The sequence below is a fragment of the Rhodnius prolixus genome, unplaced genomic scaffold (assembly GCF_049639745.1).
Source record: "Rhodnius prolixus isolate KJV_2025 unplaced genomic scaffold, Rpr scaffold_9, whole genome shotgun sequence".
Taxonomy (NCBI): Eukaryota; Metazoa; Arthropoda; class Insecta; order Hemiptera; family Reduviidae; genus Rhodnius; species Rhodnius prolixus.
Genome location: NW_027411604.1, coordinates 15,690,610 through 15,712,900, shown reverse-complemented (window position 1 = coordinate 15,712,900; position 22,291 = coordinate 15,690,610). Strand labels below are relative to the sequence as shown.

At 33.8% G+C, this 22,291-nt stretch overlaps 2 protein-coding genes across 7 annotated transcripts in view; one reads left to right on the top strand and one right to left on the bottom strand.

The window, feature by feature from the left end:
• Positions 1 to 4,799, bottom strand: part of LOC141454290 (uncharacterized) — a 215,025-nt gene extending 210,226 nt beyond the window's left edge. Inside the window, exons 1-2 of the transcript XR_012458607.1 lie at positions 4,647 to 4,799; positions 181 to 417 (exon numbers count right to left, since the gene is read on the bottom strand). The gene's annotated coding sequence lies outside the window, so the exon portion shown is untranslated. The remainder of the gene's footprint in view (positions 1 to 180; positions 418 to 4,646) is intronic.
• Positions 1 to 22,291, top strand: part of Mid1 (calcium-permeable channel component Mid1) — a 150,398-nt gene that overhangs the window by 25,114 nt on the left and 102,993 nt on the right. The window contains exons 1-2 of one of the 6 annotated variants that reach the window (XM_074128382.1): positions 4,964 to 5,143; positions 16,275 to 16,323. The exons of 2 other annotated variants lie outside the window; for them this stretch is intronic. The gene's annotated coding sequence lies outside the window, so the exon portion shown is untranslated. Of the gene's footprint in view, positions 1 to 3,584; positions 3,755 to 4,963; positions 5,144 to 16,274; positions 16,324 to 22,291 lie in introns of those variants that run through there. 3 more of the 6 variants (XM_074128381.1, XM_074128385.1, XM_074128384.1) reach the window with 3 other exon arrangements.

Sequence of the window (22,291 nt, the reverse complement as noted above, 5' to 3'; positions counted from 1 at the left end):
TCAGTTTGGACAAAAGCTTCTAGAAAATTTAATGGAATAATAATTATGCGAAATAATGAGATGATGGATCAGTACTTTAACTGCGCCTCATTTTAAATTTTGAAATAAAATTTGAATTCATAATTATAACGACAACTTACAGATTAATATCAATTAACATTAATTGCAACTGCAATTTACCTTTTTTTGCTTTAACTGTAGAGAGGACGATGTGTCAATCTCTTGCATATCCATCGAAGATTCCTTTCTCCTCTAGTAGAAATGCTCCTTCATCAATGTCACTTATTACACCGCGGAAACACTGTAACGCACATCTAGTATGCCGGAATTTTGTAAAATAAACCAAAACCACTTGTTTAAAAGATTTATCAAATTGGACACCCGTTTCACTCACGAAATTCAATATTTCCGCAATTTCTGAAAAATCAATGAAATTGAAATGAATTAATATTATTCGCAGTAAATTGCTAAACATTGTTCAAATTGTTATTATTAAAATCAATAAGGCGCTGCTATATCTAAAGTTAATGGCGCCGAATCGGTGAATAAACGCCGTCTGCTGTCAGTAATGAATGCTATACTACTTTACGGGTGCGAAGTATGGGATGAAGTAGACAAGAAAAGTGCCGAAAGCGGATGGCCTCGATCCAAAAAAGGGAGGTGCTTCTTCTGAGTTCTTCTGTACTTAGCCACAGGAGATGGGAGCACGTGGTAATTGTGCGCAATGTTATGTAATGGCCTTGTAAAGTAAGGTAGCTTAAGAGCTGAACGGAAATAGAGTAAAACAAGGTGGCCCAGGAAAAGGCCATAAAATCAACGACGGAATGATGTAGAAAAAGTGGCCCGTAAAGCCGATCGTCAGTCCCATTCAAAGAATGGGACCCTACCGTGTCCCAATCCCCGTCAAAGAGCCACGCTCGCACATGAGTCTGGATATGCTATACCCCGAGAATACCATCCAGAAAGCTGGGGGCTCTAAGATGGTTACGTTCTATACTTCTAGCCAGTGCTTCGACTGCAAAAAGTAAGAACTATTTAAAGAGCTGACTTCCATGGTGATGAAATGAGATAAGCAATCTCAAGGTGGATTTCTTAGCCATTGCGGAGGAGGTTTTGTTGAAGGGTGAGATACCCGCCCACTCAAGGGCTGTCTGTCACTAGTAAGGGCAAAAATGTGATTACATTCCCTTACTTCGTCAGAGATGGTATTGCAATCGAGTAAATTTTTTATTTTGTCAGACTTTTTCTTAATAATTATTTTAGTTTATTTCTATTATTACCTTAAAAATTTATGTAAATTATTATTTTTTTTATAATTAGGTATGTTTTGTTTCTCACTTTTGAAAAAGTTCAAAAAAAAATGTATAATTGTTTCGTTAAAATTGTCTTTATTATTAAAATTATCTTTATAATTGTTAAAATTGAATAATGAGTAGTTTTAAAAACATAATTACTCAATAAACTGAATAATTTAGGTAAGAAATAAGTTTTAGTAAGAAAAAGATGTGAGAATTCACACCAGTCTTTTTTAATTACTTTATTAATAAATTATCTTTATAATTGTTAAAATTGAATAATGAGTAGTTTTACAAACATAATTACTCAATAAACTGAATAATTTAGGTAAGAAATAAGTTTTAGTAAGAAAAAGATGTGAGAATTCACACCAGTCTTTTTTAATTACTTTATTAATAAATTATCTTTATAATTGTTAAAATTGAATAATGAGTAGTTTTACAAACATAATTACTCAATAAACTGAATAATTTAGGTAAGAAATAAGTTTTAGTAAGAAAAAGATGTGAGAATTCACACCAGTCTTTTTTAATTACTTTATTAATAAATTATCTTTATAATTGTTAAAATTGAATAATGAGTAGTTTTACAAACATAATTACTCAATAAACTGAATAATTTAGGTAAGAAATAAGTTTTAGTAAGAAAAAGATGTGAGAATTCACACCAGTCTTTTTTAATTACTTTATTAATAAATTATCTTTATAATTGTTAAAATTGAATAATGAGTAGTTTTACAAACATAATTACTCAATAAACTGAATAATTTAGGTAAGAAATAAGTTTTAGTAAGAAAAAGATGTGAGAATTCACACCAGTCTTTTTTAATTACTTTATTAATAAATTATCTTTATTAATAAATAAATTTTAATGAGTACAAAATCAGAAAGACCCAAATAGGCAACCGAAGTAAATAACTTTGTTTTTAATGCGCTGAGAGTAAATATTTTCAAATAAAACTATCCATCATTAAGAAAGCGGTGATAACCCTAACTTTTAGCCAAAAGTGAAATTTTTAACTTAGAGTGCACAGTCTGGGGATGGCAAAGATATCTCGGAGAAACTCTAATATTTCTTCATTTAAAAATATATATACTTACAACGCTCATGTACCCAACTTAAGCTTTTATATATTTTTAAAAATATTGATTTTTGTAGTAATCATTTTGGAGAACAATTGGTTTCTAGTTTTGACCATATTTTAAAGAATTTTGGATAATCTAAGTAAATCGCCTCTTTTTATCCATAGATTTGATTATACACAGGGTGATTCATTTAAAACGCACCAATCGCTGATAACTTTTTAGGAAAGCAGAATTTCGAAAAAACTTACGACGTAAACTATATGGTTTTTTTGTTCTAATTTTCAAATTTTTCACCCCCGATGCTGTATCTTTATTTTTGGCAGAGTTACGGCTAAAAACCCGATAGGGTTTCATAAGGACCACTGCTTTTGACTGTGATTATGAACACTACACAAAAAACTGAGAAAAAAGACGTTAAGCATGTTTCGATATCCCCAATATTAGTCGAGATATTTAAGATCAAAATTACAATTTTATCTATTCGTGAACGGTTTTCGATATTAATTTTCCATTCCCAACGTTTTGGGAGGTTCTTTGACTGCGAAAAATGTTATTTGTGACGCAAAGTGAAAAAATAATAATAATTGAAGATTTTAAAATATGTAGTAAAATGTAATGGCTGTGGGTGAATCAGGAACGTAATGGGGCCAAAACATTACAAAAATTATTTTACAGTGAATCAGAATTTAATTTAACTGTAAGAATTGTGTAAATTAATTAATGGAATTGACACATTAAATTACTGGTACCAAAATGGCTCATTTATTTAAAGTAGAACCCAGAATGTCTCAGAATACCTGTAATTAATGTTTGCATTTTCTAGATTCCAAAAGTACAGTTTTATACGAGCAAAATATTTCTTCATTAAGTTAGGAATTATTTTTAAGCACATTAAAAAAAGTTACGTCATGGTTTTTTAGTGGTGAAATCATTTCCAAACGGATCAAAAATTTATGAACTGAAAATTGATTTCAAAAGCTTATCATTTAATAAATTATCACATTTGATTTAATAAATTTTTCTCACGTTGGAACCACTGTTAGATGAATGAATAAATGTAACAAGAGTTTAATGGTGGAGGGGCTCTTACTACAGAATCTGATGAATACGTTATTTATTTACACTTGAACTGTAAAAAGAAGCCCCCCTAGGCGACTGAGGTTTCATGAAGTAACTACAGAGCACGGTCGGTATTCATTACTTGTAACAGTGAAGATAGGTAATAGTTGTCTGGAGATTCTATTTCAAGTTTCATTGTGATTGTGGTTATTATGACTCTAATTGAAATTATAATGATCAACTTTAAGAAAAAAGTCAGGCTAAACATATGGTGAGAGCAACTTAGATAAAGCACAATTTCAAATAGTACTAAGGTGAGTTGTACATTGCAATAAGTATTTATTATTTGCTACGCCATACTGTAAATATGTTCTCATTTAAGTAATTTTTTAAAAATTTAAATATAACCTACAAATCAATTTACTACATATTCAGTTTGTAGCTTGGAAAGATTAAAATATAATAATACTTTTGACAATCGAAAGCGATCAAAGACTTGTTACTTGTCAAGAATTTCAAAACCCAACATTTAATGGGGGAAACCGCTAAAAGAAGCCAAAAGTTGTGTCACTTACCAAATGAAATTATTTCTTCACTCAACAAAATTTCAAGTATTAATTAAAGTATGTTTCTGTTGATTTATTACACTCGCTCTGAAAGCCGATTACATGTCTAATAGCATTTAGACTAATGTGGATCTTGCCAAGTATTAATTAATTTCAGTTTTAAGAGAGATTTAGTGATTAGTAAGTGCACGTTAAAAATCATGTTTGCAGAGTTTGGCTTGCTATAAGAATTACATGAAATTTTCTAAAACCACTTTTTATGCAAATTATTACTTTTTTTCGAGTGGTTTTTAGATAAAGTTCTCACCAAATTATCCAAACATATATTTAAAGAAAAAATGTGATTTGAATAAGTTTTCTATTTCAAAAATGCAAAGTTTTTTAGCCTCAGTTTATTAGCAGTAATGGATCAATTATCGTATTTATATAATGAGATCTATCATACTTTTTCACTTTTTAAAGTGACCTTACCCTTTAAAGGGTCATAGTTCACTTACTTTAACTAAACTTTGATAGAGATAAAAGGAATTTATATTTTTTTAGCTTTTGTCTCAGCTCAATCCTTTGAACTCTTAAAAATAGAAACCTAGATTGGAAAATATATATATAGTTGAATAAATTAATTCGTTATCTTAATTACCTTCTTAAGATGAAATAGAAGTGAGTAAATTTGTTAAATCAATATTTAAAACAACTTTATCTTAAAATAAAAGATGACTGGCTCTTTGGGCACTTGTTACTTAAATGTTACAGGCTATAACCTTCTATTTGAATGTTGAGCTTTTCAAACTATTTTCTGAATAAAAAGATTTTTATTTTTTTTAGAATAATTTTTATAAGTAAAAAAAAAAATCTACAAAACTAGGCAGATTTCTTTGATTAATTATGGAAAGTAATTCAGTTATTAATAGCCTTGAAATATATCCAGTTACCAGCCCTAATCAAGGTTGCTGTGAACTGTTTCATGAATTCTGTGATGGCCGTACGAATTAAAGGAGTGAGTTCGGGATGGTGCTAATAGAGAAATGGGTGGAATTACTTTTAAATAATTACGAATGGGGCAAAAATGAACTTGGAGCAAACGTTGGCTAAGCAAGAAACATGGCTGAGAATGAGAAAAAGGATAATTTTGTTCAGGTTAGTTTTAGTACTTGCAGTTTTTACCCACCTCAGAATATCACCTGTCTCAGATTAATGGCAGTATTAAAGTAATAAATACCTTTAGAATGTATCAAAAAACCAACAATAAAGCAGAAACTCTTTAAACTAATCAAATCACCTTGCATTTTGATTAATGATATTTAAAAACTCGTTAGTTGTTTAGTTAAGGCGTGGCCTAAACTAATTTTTGTGTTCTTCTTTGGCGTTGAACGTTGTTATAAGTGATAGAAGTAATGCTCATCTGGTAAAGATGGAATTGAAAATGTTTATTGGTATTAAAGTTAGCCAGAAATTAATACAACGCTGCCTATTATGAATAGGGAGGGCGAACCCTCGGCAAGCGGGCCTCATGTGGCCGACCTTAAATAATATGACCCACGAGATTCATTATAATTGTACAAAATTTGTTTATTTTGTGCCATTTTTGAATTGTAGTATGTGTTTTGTAGCATATAAATCTTTTGTTTCATTACGTTGCTTCTGTTTTTATACATATGTATTTAGAAGTGGGCAGTAAATATTATTCGATCATCACATAATTGTCATTATTATATAATCTATGTTTATATGTATGAATAATAATTCATTCTGTTATGAGTTCTCACTGAAACAATTTTTTTGAAGTGGGTCATATCTAATAGATATACATATAATTTTATAAGTGGCCTCATAATAAATTTTCAAAGTGGTCCACAGGATCATTTGGGTTGGCATAGGAAATATATCAAGTTGAAGTTTTCTCATGTTTGTTCTTTCACAAACTCCAAAACTTTAAATCCTAATATTGGGTTTTCTACAGTCTCGAAAGGCATGAAATTTTCCTCACTTGTAGAAACCAACTGTCTCTGTATTTGAGTATAATATCAATAATTTCAGTGCAACAGTATAGGTAGACAAAGTCGCTGATATTTATATCTATTAAGGCCTAATTTCTACTTTATTTAACCTTTTTTTTTGTGCATTTTTTTTTTTTTTTTTTTTTGACGATCAGCCTATGTATCACTGACCTTCTTGACAGTTTTTATCTAGAGCCTGGACAATTTTTGATAATGCCTTTGCTGCAGTAACAGCGTTAGGGGAACTTAAGAATATTAGAGCTTCTTAATAAGTTTTAATAGAATTTCAGAATCCTAGAGACTGCTAGAGATGCATTCTATCCATTATTTTATATTGTAACATTTCCATTTAGAAATCTGGAAATTGTTATTATTTAAGGCGCCACGGTAGCCGAGCGGTTAGAGGCGAGACCTGCGAAGCTAATATGCATTGTGGTACTGGGTTCGATTCCCGGTCTTAGGCCTTGGATTTTATTTAATGGTTAATAAAAGAAATTTACAGTAAAGTATGTTTGCTAGTCGCCTCCGTCCACGACACCTAATTGGTAGTTGGACGTTAAGCCCCGCCTGAAAAAATAGGCGATTACTTTACTTTACTTTACTTACTTTTAGTTATTATTTACGAAATGATAACACTAGAAATCGGCTGACCTATGTATCATCTTCTTCACTTTTTCGTTGGAAGTTGTCCAACATTAAATTGACGGAAGTTTATATAATTTGAGTGCTCTTAGTTCACGTTTTTAAATTCTACAATTTCTTTTTTAAATTTAGCTTGCATTTTGTAAGAATTTGATTTCCAGTTGAAAAAATGTCCCTTTCATAAAAATCCTGAAATCATACCATGACAGTACCTTTTAACCTGTTTTACATCCTAGATTGTCCATCCTTTCTTGTTTTACATCATCAATCTTTCACTTGTGTTTCTTGCAGGGAGGTAATAGTGTTTTTCATGGAGAATGCCATAGTGTTGCTTGTTGTGGTGAAAGATTTTAGTTTTTCACCCTTTTCTTGATTAATTTAGTTTAGAATTTATTAGATGTCACAGACCCTTATGCTAGCCATAATTATATTCAAAATATTTCTTCAGTAAAGAGTAACCCGCCATAAAAAGTAAGTCCATATGTTACAGCGAACTGGCACTATATCGCACTGATCAATCACCCCATACCCCAAAAGTTCCCCTAATCGAAGTAATCCAGAAAAATGTTTCTTATAAAAGTTGTAGAACTATTAGTGAGCTATAATTATACGAAGTTTGAAGAAAATCCAAGAAGCGGTTTTTTAAATAAAGTGAAAAAAGTGAAAAATCTATTCAGTAAAGTGGTACTTCCCGTGGACCTATTTTGACCAAAAATTTATTGTCACTTCCGCTAGTGGCACTTGAACGAAATTTCAAATTTGAACATTATACGATTTTCCGTTCCCGAGATATAGTGGATAAACTGACTACAGAGCAGTAAAGTCAGTCCAAACCTATGCCATCAAGGCCCGATGGGTTAGAGAACAGCAAATTTAGTTGGAAAAAGAGCAGAATTCCAGGAATCACTGGATCTGTAACCCATCCAGCCTTAGCCGTGCTTTTTAATATTGTATTTCTCTCATTTCTCTCTAACTAGCCGAATGCGATCGGTTATTGTCGGCAACTTTCGGCTCTATGATAATTGTTTTATTTCCAATTTAATATTTATCATCCAATATGCACACTCACACGACTTTCTTTTACTTTATTTCTAACAAACCGAATGCGATCGGTTTTTGTCGGCAACTTTCGGCTCTATTGACCATAATTATTAATTTTATTTCCAATTTAATATTTAAAATCTTACGTGCATACTCATACGACTTTCTTTTACTTTATTTCTAAGAAACCGAATGCGATCGGTTTTTGTCGGCAACTTTCGGCTCTTTACTTAAATTTACTTAAATGATATCAGTTATCATAAAATGTCAAGCACATGCTTTTTTGTACGTTTCTATATTTAACTGAAATTACGAACTGAAGTATGAATGAAATGTTGGGTACTTGCTGATTTGGGTACCTTTGGTCGTTTAATCAACGTTTTTATTTTTATCTTTTTAAACTGTAAGTTTTTTTTGTTTAGGAGATATTTAATACTTCAGTCTACCCAGTCTCTTTGTCAAAAGAACATTTAATCGAAATTTCTGGGAGAAGAAGGTTACTGGTACAGGTTATACTGCATGCTTTGTTTGAGACGCGCCGGTAGTGTGTTGTAACTTAAACAAAAGGAAACCTTAAATCCTATTTAATGCGTTTAATCCTGAACATCCTGGACATAAGAACTTACTCCTCGACATGTCTTATAACTATTTATTCAACGTAGTTCCTTTGCTTCCCAAAGTTTGTACCCTTATCACTCTATTAAAATTAACTCATTTTTTTTCTAACAATAAATAATCTTAAAGAATGTTCAATTCTCTTTAACTAAAGTAATACTAGTTACGAATACTTGCAAGGGCCTGCCATCAATAACAAGACCCTACAGCTCACCGTATAGAGGCGTTGCCATCTATCCCAGAAATACATTTTCAGTTTTAAAGTTAAATTTATGTCCTGTAAAATTCCCTTAGTGGGTATTTTTTCGGAAAAATATTTCAAAGAGGCTATTCATTGTACAGTAGCAATTAGCAAGTTTAACAAAAATACTTACGGAACTTTTTTTGAGAAAATGTTTAACAATTCAGAACCCTTTCCAGAAATTAGTACTTAGAAACCGCTAATCGATTTTTCAAGACCCCCTCTACATTGTACAATTAATTTTCTTTAAGGAGACTCTTAATGCTGCATCCCATTCCTTGAAAACAGCTCATTTCTCAAGGCGAGTCCAAAATCAACCATTTTAAAAGTAAACTAGTGCTTAGCCACACATCATCTTCATATTATGAGCCATTTTGTAGAGCTGCACACGTAATTCAACCCATCTTCTTTCTGCCATTGCATCCTACTTGCATTATCTCAATCTGCTTGGAGTTGCATGAATGCAGTTGAATGAAGTGCAGGAATGAAGCTCCAAGATAAGGAGAGAAGTGTAAAGAACGGTAAAAATCAGTTCCAAAGTTTCAACATTGAAGCAGAACTTCCGTGAATTAAACAAAAGTTAAAATATTTATTTAATTTTATTATTTTTATGAAAGTACTTTAAAATAAATATATCACCATACACTTCAGCATTATTCGTGTAAATTTATGTTTTCTTATTTTGAAACGACTTTATAGCTTTTATTAACACCACAGCTAGTGTTTAATGTAATATACATAATCTGTCTGCAAAATATGGCCGATAAGTGGGCGATGGAACTTAAAATTCTTTTCATGCATTAACTACCGATAAGTTTGTAATAAAATGGATGACGTGTAAATAAAAAAAGACTCGAAAAGACGAAATACATTAGGTATGTAGAATAGATAGACCTGCTCTATATAAATCTATTCGCATAAAAGTCTACGGGGGCCTAATCTTTATGAGCTTTTCAAAATGCTCTCATCTAATCTGTGGCTATGTATATTTATGCTATTTATAGCTTTTATTTTTAACCACATATAGCGCTGCAACTAGTTTTCAAGGCAGAGACAATTTCATTAAGTATATTCATAATTGAACGTATTTCTGTATTTTTAAATTTAAAGTATTGTTTGGACTGAAGATACTTAATATTTGTTTTATGGCAACTATATCAGCTGTTCGTTCCCCGGGTAGCACTGCTCTAAATTTACTATTTTTTTTTTCTTAATAGTTTTATTTCTCGCAAAAACTATCCAAATAATTACTTGGTTGTTGACGTCTTGTTGGCTGTTAATGACAACCGAATATGTGATAATAACTTATTTGTTTCTAGTCATAAAATGATTTAACAATATTGTGTGAAACCTTATTAGGCATGTAGAGGAGAAGGTGGTAATTTGGAACGGGGTTGGAATCTGGGATACCCCTGTTTTTGTGAAACCAGTGGTGCTATCTGTTAGTTTTTGATGCCTTACTACTCTTTGGGGTAGGCTTTGTCTGCTGCAGAAGGCAGCGCGACAAATCGAGTGGCAGCTTTGTCCAAGAGAGGACCGTGTTGATTTTGTCAATGCTAAAAAGTTTTCTTAAGGTTGATTTTCCTCTGCTTTTGGTTAATACCGAGGAAAGTTAGAATAATTTCTCTTAGACATTAAAAATATAAAAAGTAGAGAGTTTTAAATGCCTGTATTATGGATTTCAAATATGAATGTATATTAGAAAAAATCTGAGGTTATATTGTAGGCGATGTATGGTGGTATTATGGGACAGCGTTGTCCCATATAACAACCTCGTTAATCGTTTACCGAACAAGTGTGAAAAGTGGCACTGAGGACGAAACTAGCGCCTTATAATTTTTTTTTTCTACTGGATACTATAAAGGGCCTAAAAAAGTATGCTTAGAACAAAATTAGGACCACCGCCGAATGGCAAACGTAAAAATTGGGATGAAAAGGAAATGGTTGATGCTATTAAAACTGTAAGGGAGAAGAAACTTGGTATTCAAGAAGCTGCACTTCACTTCAGGCTCCCAAAGTCAAAATTGCGTCTCCTATTATCAAAACAAACAGATTCTGATGTTTCAGTTTCATCAGGTGAATCGGATTTATCCACTCCACCCCAAAATTCGACACCAGATTATGAAGATGCGGATTGCATTTTTGTTTGCGGAGAAAAGTTCAGGAACTCAAAGTGAATTGAGTGCATTGTTTGTTGTCGTTGGGATCATATGGAATGCACTGCTTGTGAAAAGGAGTCATTTGTTTGTGATTTTTTGTGTCCAGTCCCACCTATCATGTCTTGAAATTTCTCTAAGAAAACTGATTACAACCTAATTTTTATCCTTAATGTACGATAATTGTGTAAAATATAGTTTTGTGGCATATTTTACGAGAAACGAGAACATTCAACTACAATTATTATCTGTGTCCCATATTACCACCACACTTTCTGAAAACCCAATATGGGCACCACGACAGACTTTTTCAGTGTAACTCCAGACTCCTTGCTGTGATCCACTCAGGACTCCAAATTTGCAAAGACACAAATAATGTATGTCTATGATTTTACTTCAGAGTAGATTTTAAATTCAGTAGTGTTCAAAATATGCGAGGTAAAAAAAGACTGTCCCATATTACCACCTTCTCCTCTACCTAATTTTTAATCGTACCAACATTCTGATTCACTTAGTTTTTTACTGATTCCATTTTCTATTCCAATTCTTTTGATACACGATTTTAATGCGTTCTGAACGAATGATTCCCAAAGTTTTGACTTTTTAATTTGTATTAAGTTTCATTTGAACCTTATTTGATTTCATAAAATTCGTTTTAATGGAGTCATTTAGATCTCAAGCAGCATTCATATATTATCGTTAATTTTAGTTCTAATGAAATGAAAATCTTTTTTGAAGAAATAGTTTTTAATGGACAAACAAATTAAATATACTACATATTTATACAAGATAAATATTTATATAAGACATGAAAAGTTAGCTTTCTTCTTTGTAGATTTTTCAAACAATTTATTAGGCCAAGCACTCCTAACTAATAACTTTGTATAAGTATATTAGTTACTTTATTATGGAAAGGCGGGCTCTAATTATGCAAATTACATTATTATGTTTGAACTACAGTAATTTAATAAAAGATAAACTGCTTTGAGTACCAAATTTCTACAAAGGTAATTTGAAAAATTGAATTTTGAGAGTATTTTGATGATGATAAGAGGTAGGAACATAGTTCGCTGCTCATCATGGAATTTGCAAAATGGGGCAATTCCAGCAGAATGTGCATTTTGTTATCTTGAAATAGAGTTCACTATCATGGGGTAAAACTTCGCCTTTTAAATGTCATTTCACTGTAATGATTTGAGTTTTAAAAATATCTTAAAATGTTTATCTTCTCTTGCTTGACTTGCAAGAGATTTGTGATCGTGCAGGTTTTGGAATTTGAGTTCTGTTTTGAGAGAACAGACGCTATCGACTACTTAAAAAACTCTTAGACGATAGATCAAAAGACTCTCTAGACAACAAAAGACTGATTTATACTTCTATTTTAAAACCTATCTTGGGTATGGAATAGAGCTGTGGGGTCCAACCAAACGCTCCAGTCTCCAAAGGATTCAATCGCTACAATCTAAAATACTTCGAACTATCGTAAACGCTCCATTTTATGTCTCCCAACCTGGACTATACACACTGACCTTAACATTCCTTTTTTCACCCAAGTTGCTAAAACACGATACAGAAAACTCCACTTCAGCCTGCAATCTCATATAAATCCTCTAGTTAAAAATCTTTCTTCTAGAACTCTTCCTGACTACCCGACAAGACGTGTTAAAAGACAGTGGCCTCGTGATCTCCTCTCTAGTGAAGAAAGTGACTAACCATATAATGTTTTGGAGTGTTACCACTGGGGGTAACTTCTCCACTCATTTACTCGTACTTCTACTGTTCACTGTTATCATTGTTACTTATAACGCTAACGCGCTGAGTGTAGCACAATAAACGCAAAAAAAAAAGTTTGTCATCGACATTTTTCCTTTTTAGAGGTCTTTTTTGAGTACGAAAAAGTGTTTTTACTAAAATTGGTCTGTGTAGAACGTTGAATTTAGAGATTTTGTTCGCTAATGTGTCACTGAAGATGCCATAAAAACAAATAATGCCAGATATCATCTGATCCAATTCAATTGTGTGCATTGATTTGAAGTATAGGATAAATTTTAAATTAGACCATTTTGTGTTTTATACTTTTTCTTCCACTTGTTAGAGGACGTAATACAATCTCTGACTAATAATAATAACATTTTACTAAATGTTTATAATGCAATATTTTGGGCCTTGTTAGTTACTACTTTATAGGATTAAAATAATTTTTTTTTTTTTTTTTTGGCGCATCGACTGCTGAGGTCATTAGCGCCCCTAATCATTTTAATCTTCTCTCATCTTTTATCCACTCGAGCTGGGTCGGCACGCGTCACCTTCGGGCTTCCACATACTGCACCTTGCTGAGCAAGGTAGGGTGGAGCCCAGGTATATTGGAGTATATATCCCACTCATCCCCTCTTGACCATCGATCCAGTCGACGAGGGGGAGAGTGGAATATATTCGTGCCTTCCCCTATTTACATTAACTTAAGATATTAACGCAAGACCAAAAGTGTTTTATTACTGAATATAAATGAACCTAATCTACCATAAGGAGGCTATTTCCTTAGAACTATGATAATGTGCAGTACTTTTAACAAATTTTCCTGCACATTCTAAAATAAACTTAGTCTAAAATTAACCTAGAGGGGTTGAAATACTTTTATAAAATTTCTTTCAACCCCGTACTGTGATCTATCCTAAACATTCATACAACTTTCTTACTAATAAATACATTCACGCTAATAAATACATTCACGCCAATAAATACATTCACGCCAATAAATACATTCACGCTAATAAATACATTCACGCCAATAAATACATTCACGCTTAAAATACATTCACGCCAATAAATACATTCACGCCAATAAATACATTCACGCTAATAAATACATTCACGCCAATAAATACATTCACGCTTAAAATACATTCACGCCATTAAATACATTCACGCTAATAAATACATTCACGCCAATAAATACATTCACACCACATTTCACACAAGGGGAAAGTACTCGATATTCCTTTCCCCTTTAAAAGAACTAAACTATAAATAAACTAACCTAAATGCTAACCTAAATTTTACAATATAAATTAATATGTCTTAAATATGTAAATAGCCTCCTTATGTAAGGAGAACCCTCTTCAAGAATAGCGCACTTGTCATGTGGCAGGCCTGCTCTTTCTCTTTGGCTACGCAGTGCCTGACACCCTTCCAACACGTGCGACACTGTCAGCCTTTCTCGACATCGGGGGCACCTCGGCCTTCTTTCGGCAATGAGGAGGTACCCATGTGTCACACGTGTATGTCCAATCCTTAGCCTTGTCAAAATCACAGATTCGTGCCGCGATTAAAATAATTATTTTTCAATAATTAAATATTCGTATAACTGAATATTTCTTCAGACGGGTCTCATTATATCAATGTTGTAATAACTCTACTATTACAACGGAAAGAACTCTAGAATTGTTCCAGATATTCTTTATTCGGTCTTTGTATAATTTATATTTACAACTCAACTTAACGTACGTTTTTTATATCACTAGGCAATTAATACCTGTATCTAAACAACACTATTACACTTCTCTCCTCTGCATTTCGCTTGCCATCTCTCCCCTCTCAGTCTTTTCTAAATCGACTTCCCGAACGAGTGACACTGACTCTGGCAAATCTCCCTGTTGTGCCACTTCCGCATCTTCTTCTCCTCCGCTCATTCGGTCACTTTGTCGATGAGGCTCCAAAACATCTGAACGTGCCTTTAATATCTGATCGAGTGTCGCCCCCAAAGCCGATCACCCTCCATTTCCTTTAACAAGTATACCCTATCGCCTAATTATTCTTCCACTTTTGCTTTTCTCCAACTCCAGTAAGCTGGATCACTGAAGTCGCGGGCATACACTATCTCCCCTATCGCAAACTCCGTGCTGCGATGTCCTTTATAATTTTTGATTTACTTGAAATGGGATGCTTCTTGTTTGTGTACTTGCAAAGCATCCCTCGTCCAAACATTAGTTTTGCCAGGGTTTCTCCCGTTTTCGGAATGTTCCGACGTTCTGTAGTGATACCAGGTACCTACTGATAGAAGTCTCTGAATTCCGTTAACATCGTTTTTTAGCTCGCCATCCGTTTGTTTGCTGTACTGTATTCGCGGCATTTACCTGCTTCATTTTGTGGTCTGAAAGAAGTAACCCAGTGTGGACAAAATATTTATAGCCAATCTCGGCCTACTAGAGATCTCGTTGGGGCAATTAATAAGCGATAATTTCTTGTTCTTCCCAGCCAGCTGACCTCTGTGTTAATTTCTCCTAATGGAACCACTATTTGCTGGTTATAAGCTCTTGACAATTAATACCAGTAACTAAACAATATTATTACAAATGTTACACTTCACTGGAGCTGTAATAATTGAAAGAACATTTCTATAAATATCTATATACTTAAAAAAAATAAGCAAACAAAACAATAGTCATTATTTTAATTTACATTTTTAATTATTATTATACCTTCTAACCTTAATACCTCTATTTACACCTTCGCTGACGACGTTGCCATTCTCTCCACACACTCTGACCCTATCCTCGCAGTACGCTCACTACAGTCCCACCTTCACTCAATAGAACCTTGGTTAGAAAACTGGTGTACAAAAATTAACCCAACTAAGTCTAAATACATAGTCTTCACATTCAAACGACAAACTCCACCACCTGTCTTCTTACATCATACACCTATCCCACCAGCCGACCATGTGCGGTACCTTGGAATGTACCTAGACAAGAGACTTACCTGGAACCCCCATAAGAGAGTTAAACGTACCGAACTAAACAAACGATACAAACTTCTAGACCAGACTATTCGACAAACGCTCAAAACTCTCACTACAGAACAAACGACTACTCTATACAGCTCTTCTCACACCAATATGGGACTTACGGACTCGAACTTTACCGGAACAGCTAAAAAATCAAACATCAATAGACTGTAAACACTCCAATCCAAAATACTCCGCCACATAGTAGACGCTCCATTCTATGTTAGCAACCACACAATCCATACAGATCTCCAAATTCCACTCATCTCCGAACTTGCCAAAATCCGATACAAAAAATTTTCATCAAAAACTCTCATTTTATCCCAACCCTTTAGCTGCAAACTTGTCGTCAACTACGCTACCCTCCAATCCTCGAAGAGGCGGCTGAGGCGCCGGTGGCCCCGTGACCAACTGGGTGACTAATGGCGGCTATCACTGGATGACCCTCATTCACGTCTGCCACGTTATTTATATACACTTATCTCATTTACTTATTGTACCCTGTAGGTACCGGTATAAATTTCAATAAAAGGATATAAAAAAAATTATTATAGCAGCATTATTGTCACATAGATTTGAATATGGCGGTTGAAATCTTGGATCAGTCCATCTATTAGGTTCTTCCTAATTTATTTATTTTTTTAATCTTTAAATTTATTTTTGTAAAATATTTGTACTTAGTTAAAACAAGCTCTGAAAAAAAAAAAAAAATAAGAAATAGTCATTTTAGAATTATATAATAATTAGATGAAGAGAAAGTGGTGTATTTGACGCCAGCCTTTTATTTTTACAGTTAGCCGAAGCAGGTGTTTCAGCAGACTGGGGCCGCATATTGTAGAACTGTATGTATATACATAATATATATATATTTTAATTTCTTTTCCGGAATTTAAAGTTAGAAATTGCTTCTTAGAAGTGGGGGAACAAACTATACACTATATATGCTTAAAATATACGATTCAGACTATGTACGTATAGTATAAATAGTAAACTGGCATTTTGAATGTTTTTTTTTACTAAATCCTAACCTTATTCAACGTAACCTCACTTCATTTTTTATCTAGAAGTTAGTTTCGATAATAGTTCAGGGTCACATATGGTTAAATTAGTGAAGAAATATTCTTAGCTCTTAGTCGGGAACAGTCTAATTTTGTACTTATCTCAAAAAGCATGGAACTTTTATCTAGTGATCTTGACAGAACTTTGGTTATTTATTTAATCAAGTAACTTTTAGCTTTAGTTTGAGGTGGCCATTAATTTAAATATTAACCTAAACGGAAGAGGAATTATTATTTTTTATTTATTTATATATTTATTGTTGCCAAACTTTCGACCTAGAGACTAGGTCATATTCAGGGCTTATGTTTGTTGACAAGTACGGGGAGCCCGGAGCTTTTTTGTCAGTGCACTTCCGGCCTCAGGACCGTGTTTTCTCGTTATAGACAACACTGTCACCAAGACAGTGAGCTGTAAGAAGCTCCTGGGAAGAGAAAAAAAATCGTAAGGGTCAGCAGCTGGGATTCGAACTCAGGGACCTCCGCGTGGGAGTCCAATACGCTGACCTCATAGCTAATCCATTCTCTGACTTTTATAATATTTTTAACATAGCAAAAATCTAAGATTGGTGTGTTTTCTGTTTACTGTTTAGGACTGTTTAAGTATCCTAAACCAGTGGTTGGCCCACCCAGATGATCTTGATGGGCCAATTTGGAAATTCATTATAAAGCTGTGGGCCGCTTAGAAAATTAAATTTAAATTAAAGTAAATTAATTGCCTATTTTTTCAGGCGGGGCTTTACGTCCAACTACCAATTAGATGTCGTGGACGGAGGCGACTAGCAAACATACTTTACTTTTTTTTTTTTTTTTTTTTTTTTTTTTTTTTTTTTTTTTTTGCGCATCAACAGCTGAGGTCATTAGCGCCCGGAGCTTTTTCCAGTGCACTGCCAGCCTCCGGACAGTGTTCTCTCGTTACAGACAACACTGTCCATCACCGGACAGTGAGCTGTAAGAAGCTCCTAGGAAGAGAAAATCTAAGGGTCAGCTGCTGGATTCGAACCCGGGACCTCCGCGTGGGAGTCCAGTATGCTAACCTCATAGCTAATCCCTTCCCTCATACTTTACTGTAAATTTATTTTATTAACCATTAAATAAAATCCAAGGCCTAAGACTGGGGAATCGAACCCAGTACCACAATACATGTTAGCTTCACAAGTCGCGCATCTAACCGCTCGGCTACCGTGGCGCCTTCAAAACAGAATTAATTATTATTATTGTTTTTATTATTATACATACTTATAAACATGGATAATATAATAAAGACAATTATGAGATGTTCGAATAATATTTAATTAGCAAGATATTTGTTTCTCAACACTTTCATCTTATTTCTTGCGAGTAGATCGCAATGCTGCGCGTATTTGCATCAACATAATTGATGTTGCAGGTTTTCCACTGTTAATTTCAATTGTGATTAATGTTTGGTGAATTTCATTGGCAGTTTTGTCCAAGAGAGGACCGTGTTGATTTTGTCAATGCTAAAAAAGTTTTCTTAAGGTTGATTTTCCTCTGCTTTTGGTTAATACCGAGGAAAGTTTGACTAATTTCTCTTAGACATTAAAAATGTAGAAAGGAGAGAGTTTTAATTGCCAGTATTATGGGTTTCAAATATTGGAAAAAATCTGAGGTTATATTGTACGCGGTGGTATTATGGAACAGCGTTGTCCCATGTAACAACCTCGTTAATCGTCTGTCAAACAAGTGTGAAAAGTGGCACTGAGGACGAAACTAGTGTCTTATAAATATATTTTTTCTGCAACCATGTAGGGAAGTTCTCATTACTCAATTAAAATCAGCTGTGTAATGCCCAACTTCCCACATTAGTGGGGGGAAATTCCCATTAGTGTCACTTTCCGCACTAGTGTGTGGAAAAACTTTATTGTGCTTCCTTGATATAAGAAATTTTGTTATTAAATATTTTCTGTAAAACTTTAATAAGCTTATTTAAATTTATTTTATTTAAATAATTAAAAAACGAACATTAAAAAATAAAATAAAAATTGAAAGGAATATAGAAATAAAAATAATACTTTAATAAATAATTAGATATTTTTAATTATAACAGTTAAAAAGGTTATAGTGTTACCTTATAGAAATTTAAAATGGATTCTAGTGATGCCTGTTTAGAAAACACTCCTCCATCAATAAAAGAAACAGCAGAAAATGTAATAAGTAATGTAAATACGTAAGTAATGTAAATAATTGTAATATAACAATAAATGTTTATAATAAATAAATTACTTTTTGTAGACTGTAAAAATGAAATTTTTAATTTTATTAGTTAATAAATGGTTGCAGAAAAAATATAATATTTAACTCGAGTGAAAAGTATCTTCCTCACACTCGGCAATTTGCACTTGCACTCGCATCGCTTCGCTCGCTCGTGCGTGCAAACCCTGCCTCGCGTGAGGAAAAGTACTACTTTCCACACTTGTTAAATAAATAACTATTTTTTCAACGATTAGCAGATGTAAGTCGATCCAAATTCACACACACACAACTTTTGGTGTCAGATTTCCCAAATTAGGAAAATTTAATTTTGTGTTATAAGTTAAAATCTGAATATTTATTCTGATGTTTCAAAAATGTGTTTTAATTCATTGTTGCATTAATCAGATTCATTTGGAGATTATTAACAGATTTTGTATTATTAGGATGAATCTCACGGGCTATAAAATTGTTTAAAACGAGCCATAAGCTGGCCGTGGATTGGCCACACCCCTGACAGGATAGAAGGCGTACCAAAACTTCGATGTTAACAGTGTAAAACTAATTAATATAATATTTACTAAGCCCTGAATATGACCTAGCTGTAGGCCAACAGCTTGACAAAAATGATTTATTTATTTTGCTGTTACAATTGATACATGTGCTCACCACAGAGACCAATTTGAAAAACTCTTTGTTTCGAACTGAGGGTACCACAATCGATTATTTTGAAGCGATATCTCAAAATCGAAAATCTGCACGATTATAATACCTACACTAACTAGTATTTAAAGCTGCCAAATTACCAAAATTGTGGAGAAAAACGCTCCTTCAATAAGTGTGGTTTAACCAAAACGTTTTCACGATAGTCTCTTTTGTGCTTATGGTTTTAGCAAAGAATCTTCCTTCTCGGAAAATGTATAGATTTATTTCCTAACCAATCATTTTGTCATTAGGTTTTTTTTAATAATTAAAACTGTCCGGTAGGACAGTTGTATAAGGGTTGATCGTCAAAAACTGCACGAAAATAGTGTAACGTTGAAAAACACCCAACTTTGACAATTTTTTTCTCTTTTACTATAAAAGATAAAATTCCCACATTTTCTTTAAAATATCGGGCAAACCCTCCTTTATAACTGTAATTTTTTGTAACAACCTAGATCTAATAGATAATCTGATTGGATCTAAACGCAAATAACAATTCCAAAATGGAAATTTAGTTGCATGTTGTAGTTTTGATTTTTGGTAAACATTTTGGTTACTTAGTATGCTTAGTATTCTGTACTGTTACTGTTAAAGTTAGTAACTTGGAAGGAGCAATATTTTGAGTTAGCTAGTATTTTATATAAAACTATTAACCAAATAACAAAAATGAATTTGGCAGTAACACAGCAAATGGCGGCCAATTAAAATCTGTATTCTAATTCCAGGATGTGGAGATAATAATTTAATTATTCGCAAAAAAAAAACTTAAGTAAAATTCCCTGGTAATGACCTAGCTAAAAGTATATTCGGGGAATAGAGGAGAGGCCATACGGCCAGAACGAGTCGATTTCAAATTTTAAACTCGGCTGACCTTTGACCCTCAAAGGTCAGCCTGGCTCTCATTCATGCAGAGTTCTGTTAGTGCCGCGTTAACCATAACTCCCAAGCTCTTCATCGTTAGCTACCGCCCCAATAAAATGTTAAAACCTGACCAATAGGTTTTTTGCATCTACTAAATTTATCATTATTTCTGTTCTCCAGTCTCATTGCTTTCTGTTGGTTTACTGTAACTCTTATTGGTTGTTACAAATACTCATTTTTTTTTATTTATTTCTATAATTTCTGCATTTAATTGCATTTTTTCTTTTTTAATTTCTTTTGCAATTATCAGATTTTTCACCGATAAGTTTTGAGGTTGCCTGTGTCCAAAAAGTGCTTTTTAAGGACAAATTGGCTTACGAGGGTCGTTTGAAAAGTCCGTACAAAAATAAAAACTACTTAATTTTTTGGGGTAAACCTTTTTTATTTTTCAACATAGTCTCCTTTTAGGCTTATACACTTCGTCCAACGCTGCTCTAGTTTGTTGATCCCTTCCGAATAATAGGATTTGTCCAAGTCTGAAAAATAGCCATTCGTTTCTGCAATCACCTCCTCGTTTGAATAAAATCTTTTTCCCGCCAGCCATTTCTTCATATTGGGGAACAAATAGTAGTCCGAGGGAGCCAAGTCTGGAGAATAGGGGGGATGTGAAACGAGTTGGAACCCTATTTCCATTAATTTTGCGACCGCAACTGCTGAGGTGTGAGCTGGTGCGTTGTCGTGATGGAAAAGGACTTTTTTGTGGGCCAATCGTGGGCGTTTTTCTTGCAGCTCGGTTTTCAAACGGTCCAATAACGATGAATAATATGCACCTGTAATAGTTTTACCCTTTTCCAGATAGTCGATGAGGATTATTCCTTGCGAATCCCAAAAGACAGTCGCCATAATCTTTCCGGCCGAAGGAACGGTCTTCGCCTTTTTTGGCGCAGATTCCTCCTTGGTAACCCATTGTTTAGATTGTTCTTTGGTCTCAGAAGTGTAGTGATGTATCCATTTTTCATCCACAGTGACGAAACGACGCTTAAAGTCCTGCGGATTCTTCTGGAACAGCTGCAAACCGTCCTTGCAACATTTCACACTATTTCGTTTTTGGTGAAGCGTGAGCAATCGCGGCACCCATCTTGCGGATAGCTTTGTCATGTCCAAATGTTGTTGCAAAATATTATGTACCCGTTCATTCGAGATGCCCACAGCACTAGCAATCTCACGCACCTTCACTCTTCTGTCATCCATCACCATATCATGGATTTTATCAATGATTTCTGGAGTAGTAACCTCAACAGGGCGTCCAGAACGTTCAGCGTCACTTGTGCCCATATGGCCACTCCGAAAATTTTGAAACCACTTATAAACTGTTCTAATCGAAGGTGCAGAGTCACCATAATGTTTATCAAGCTTCTCTTTAGTCGCCTGAGGCGTTTTGCCTTTCATAAAGTAGTGTTTAATCAACACACGAAATTCTTTTTCGTCCATTTTTTGAAAATCACTCGACTTTCTCGATTCAAACGAATGCCAAACACAAAGAAATAGACCGATCTGGCTGAAACTTGGTGTGTGTTCTTCCAAGAGATGCTACTAACTAAACATAACCTCGATACGCGCCAGTGGTGCTATCTCTCTGACTTTGCACGGACTTTTCAAACGACCCTCGTATGTATTCGAAGGACTTTCTTTTATCTTTCTGTCTGACTATAAGTAGTCAGAATGACACAAAAAGAAAACAAAAAAAATCACATAAATAAAAAAAAACTGATATCCGGTGTTGGTGCCAAATAATGGTAAAGAAATAGGGAATGGGATTTGCTATGCGGTTAGCGTATTGGCTTCCTACACGGAGAACCTTGGTTCGAATCCAGGTGTTGGCCTGTTAGATTTTCTTTTCTTGTCTGTAACTTTGAGAATACTGTCCGGAAGCCGGCAGTGCACTTAACAAAAACTCCGTTCGCCAATACTTTACTTT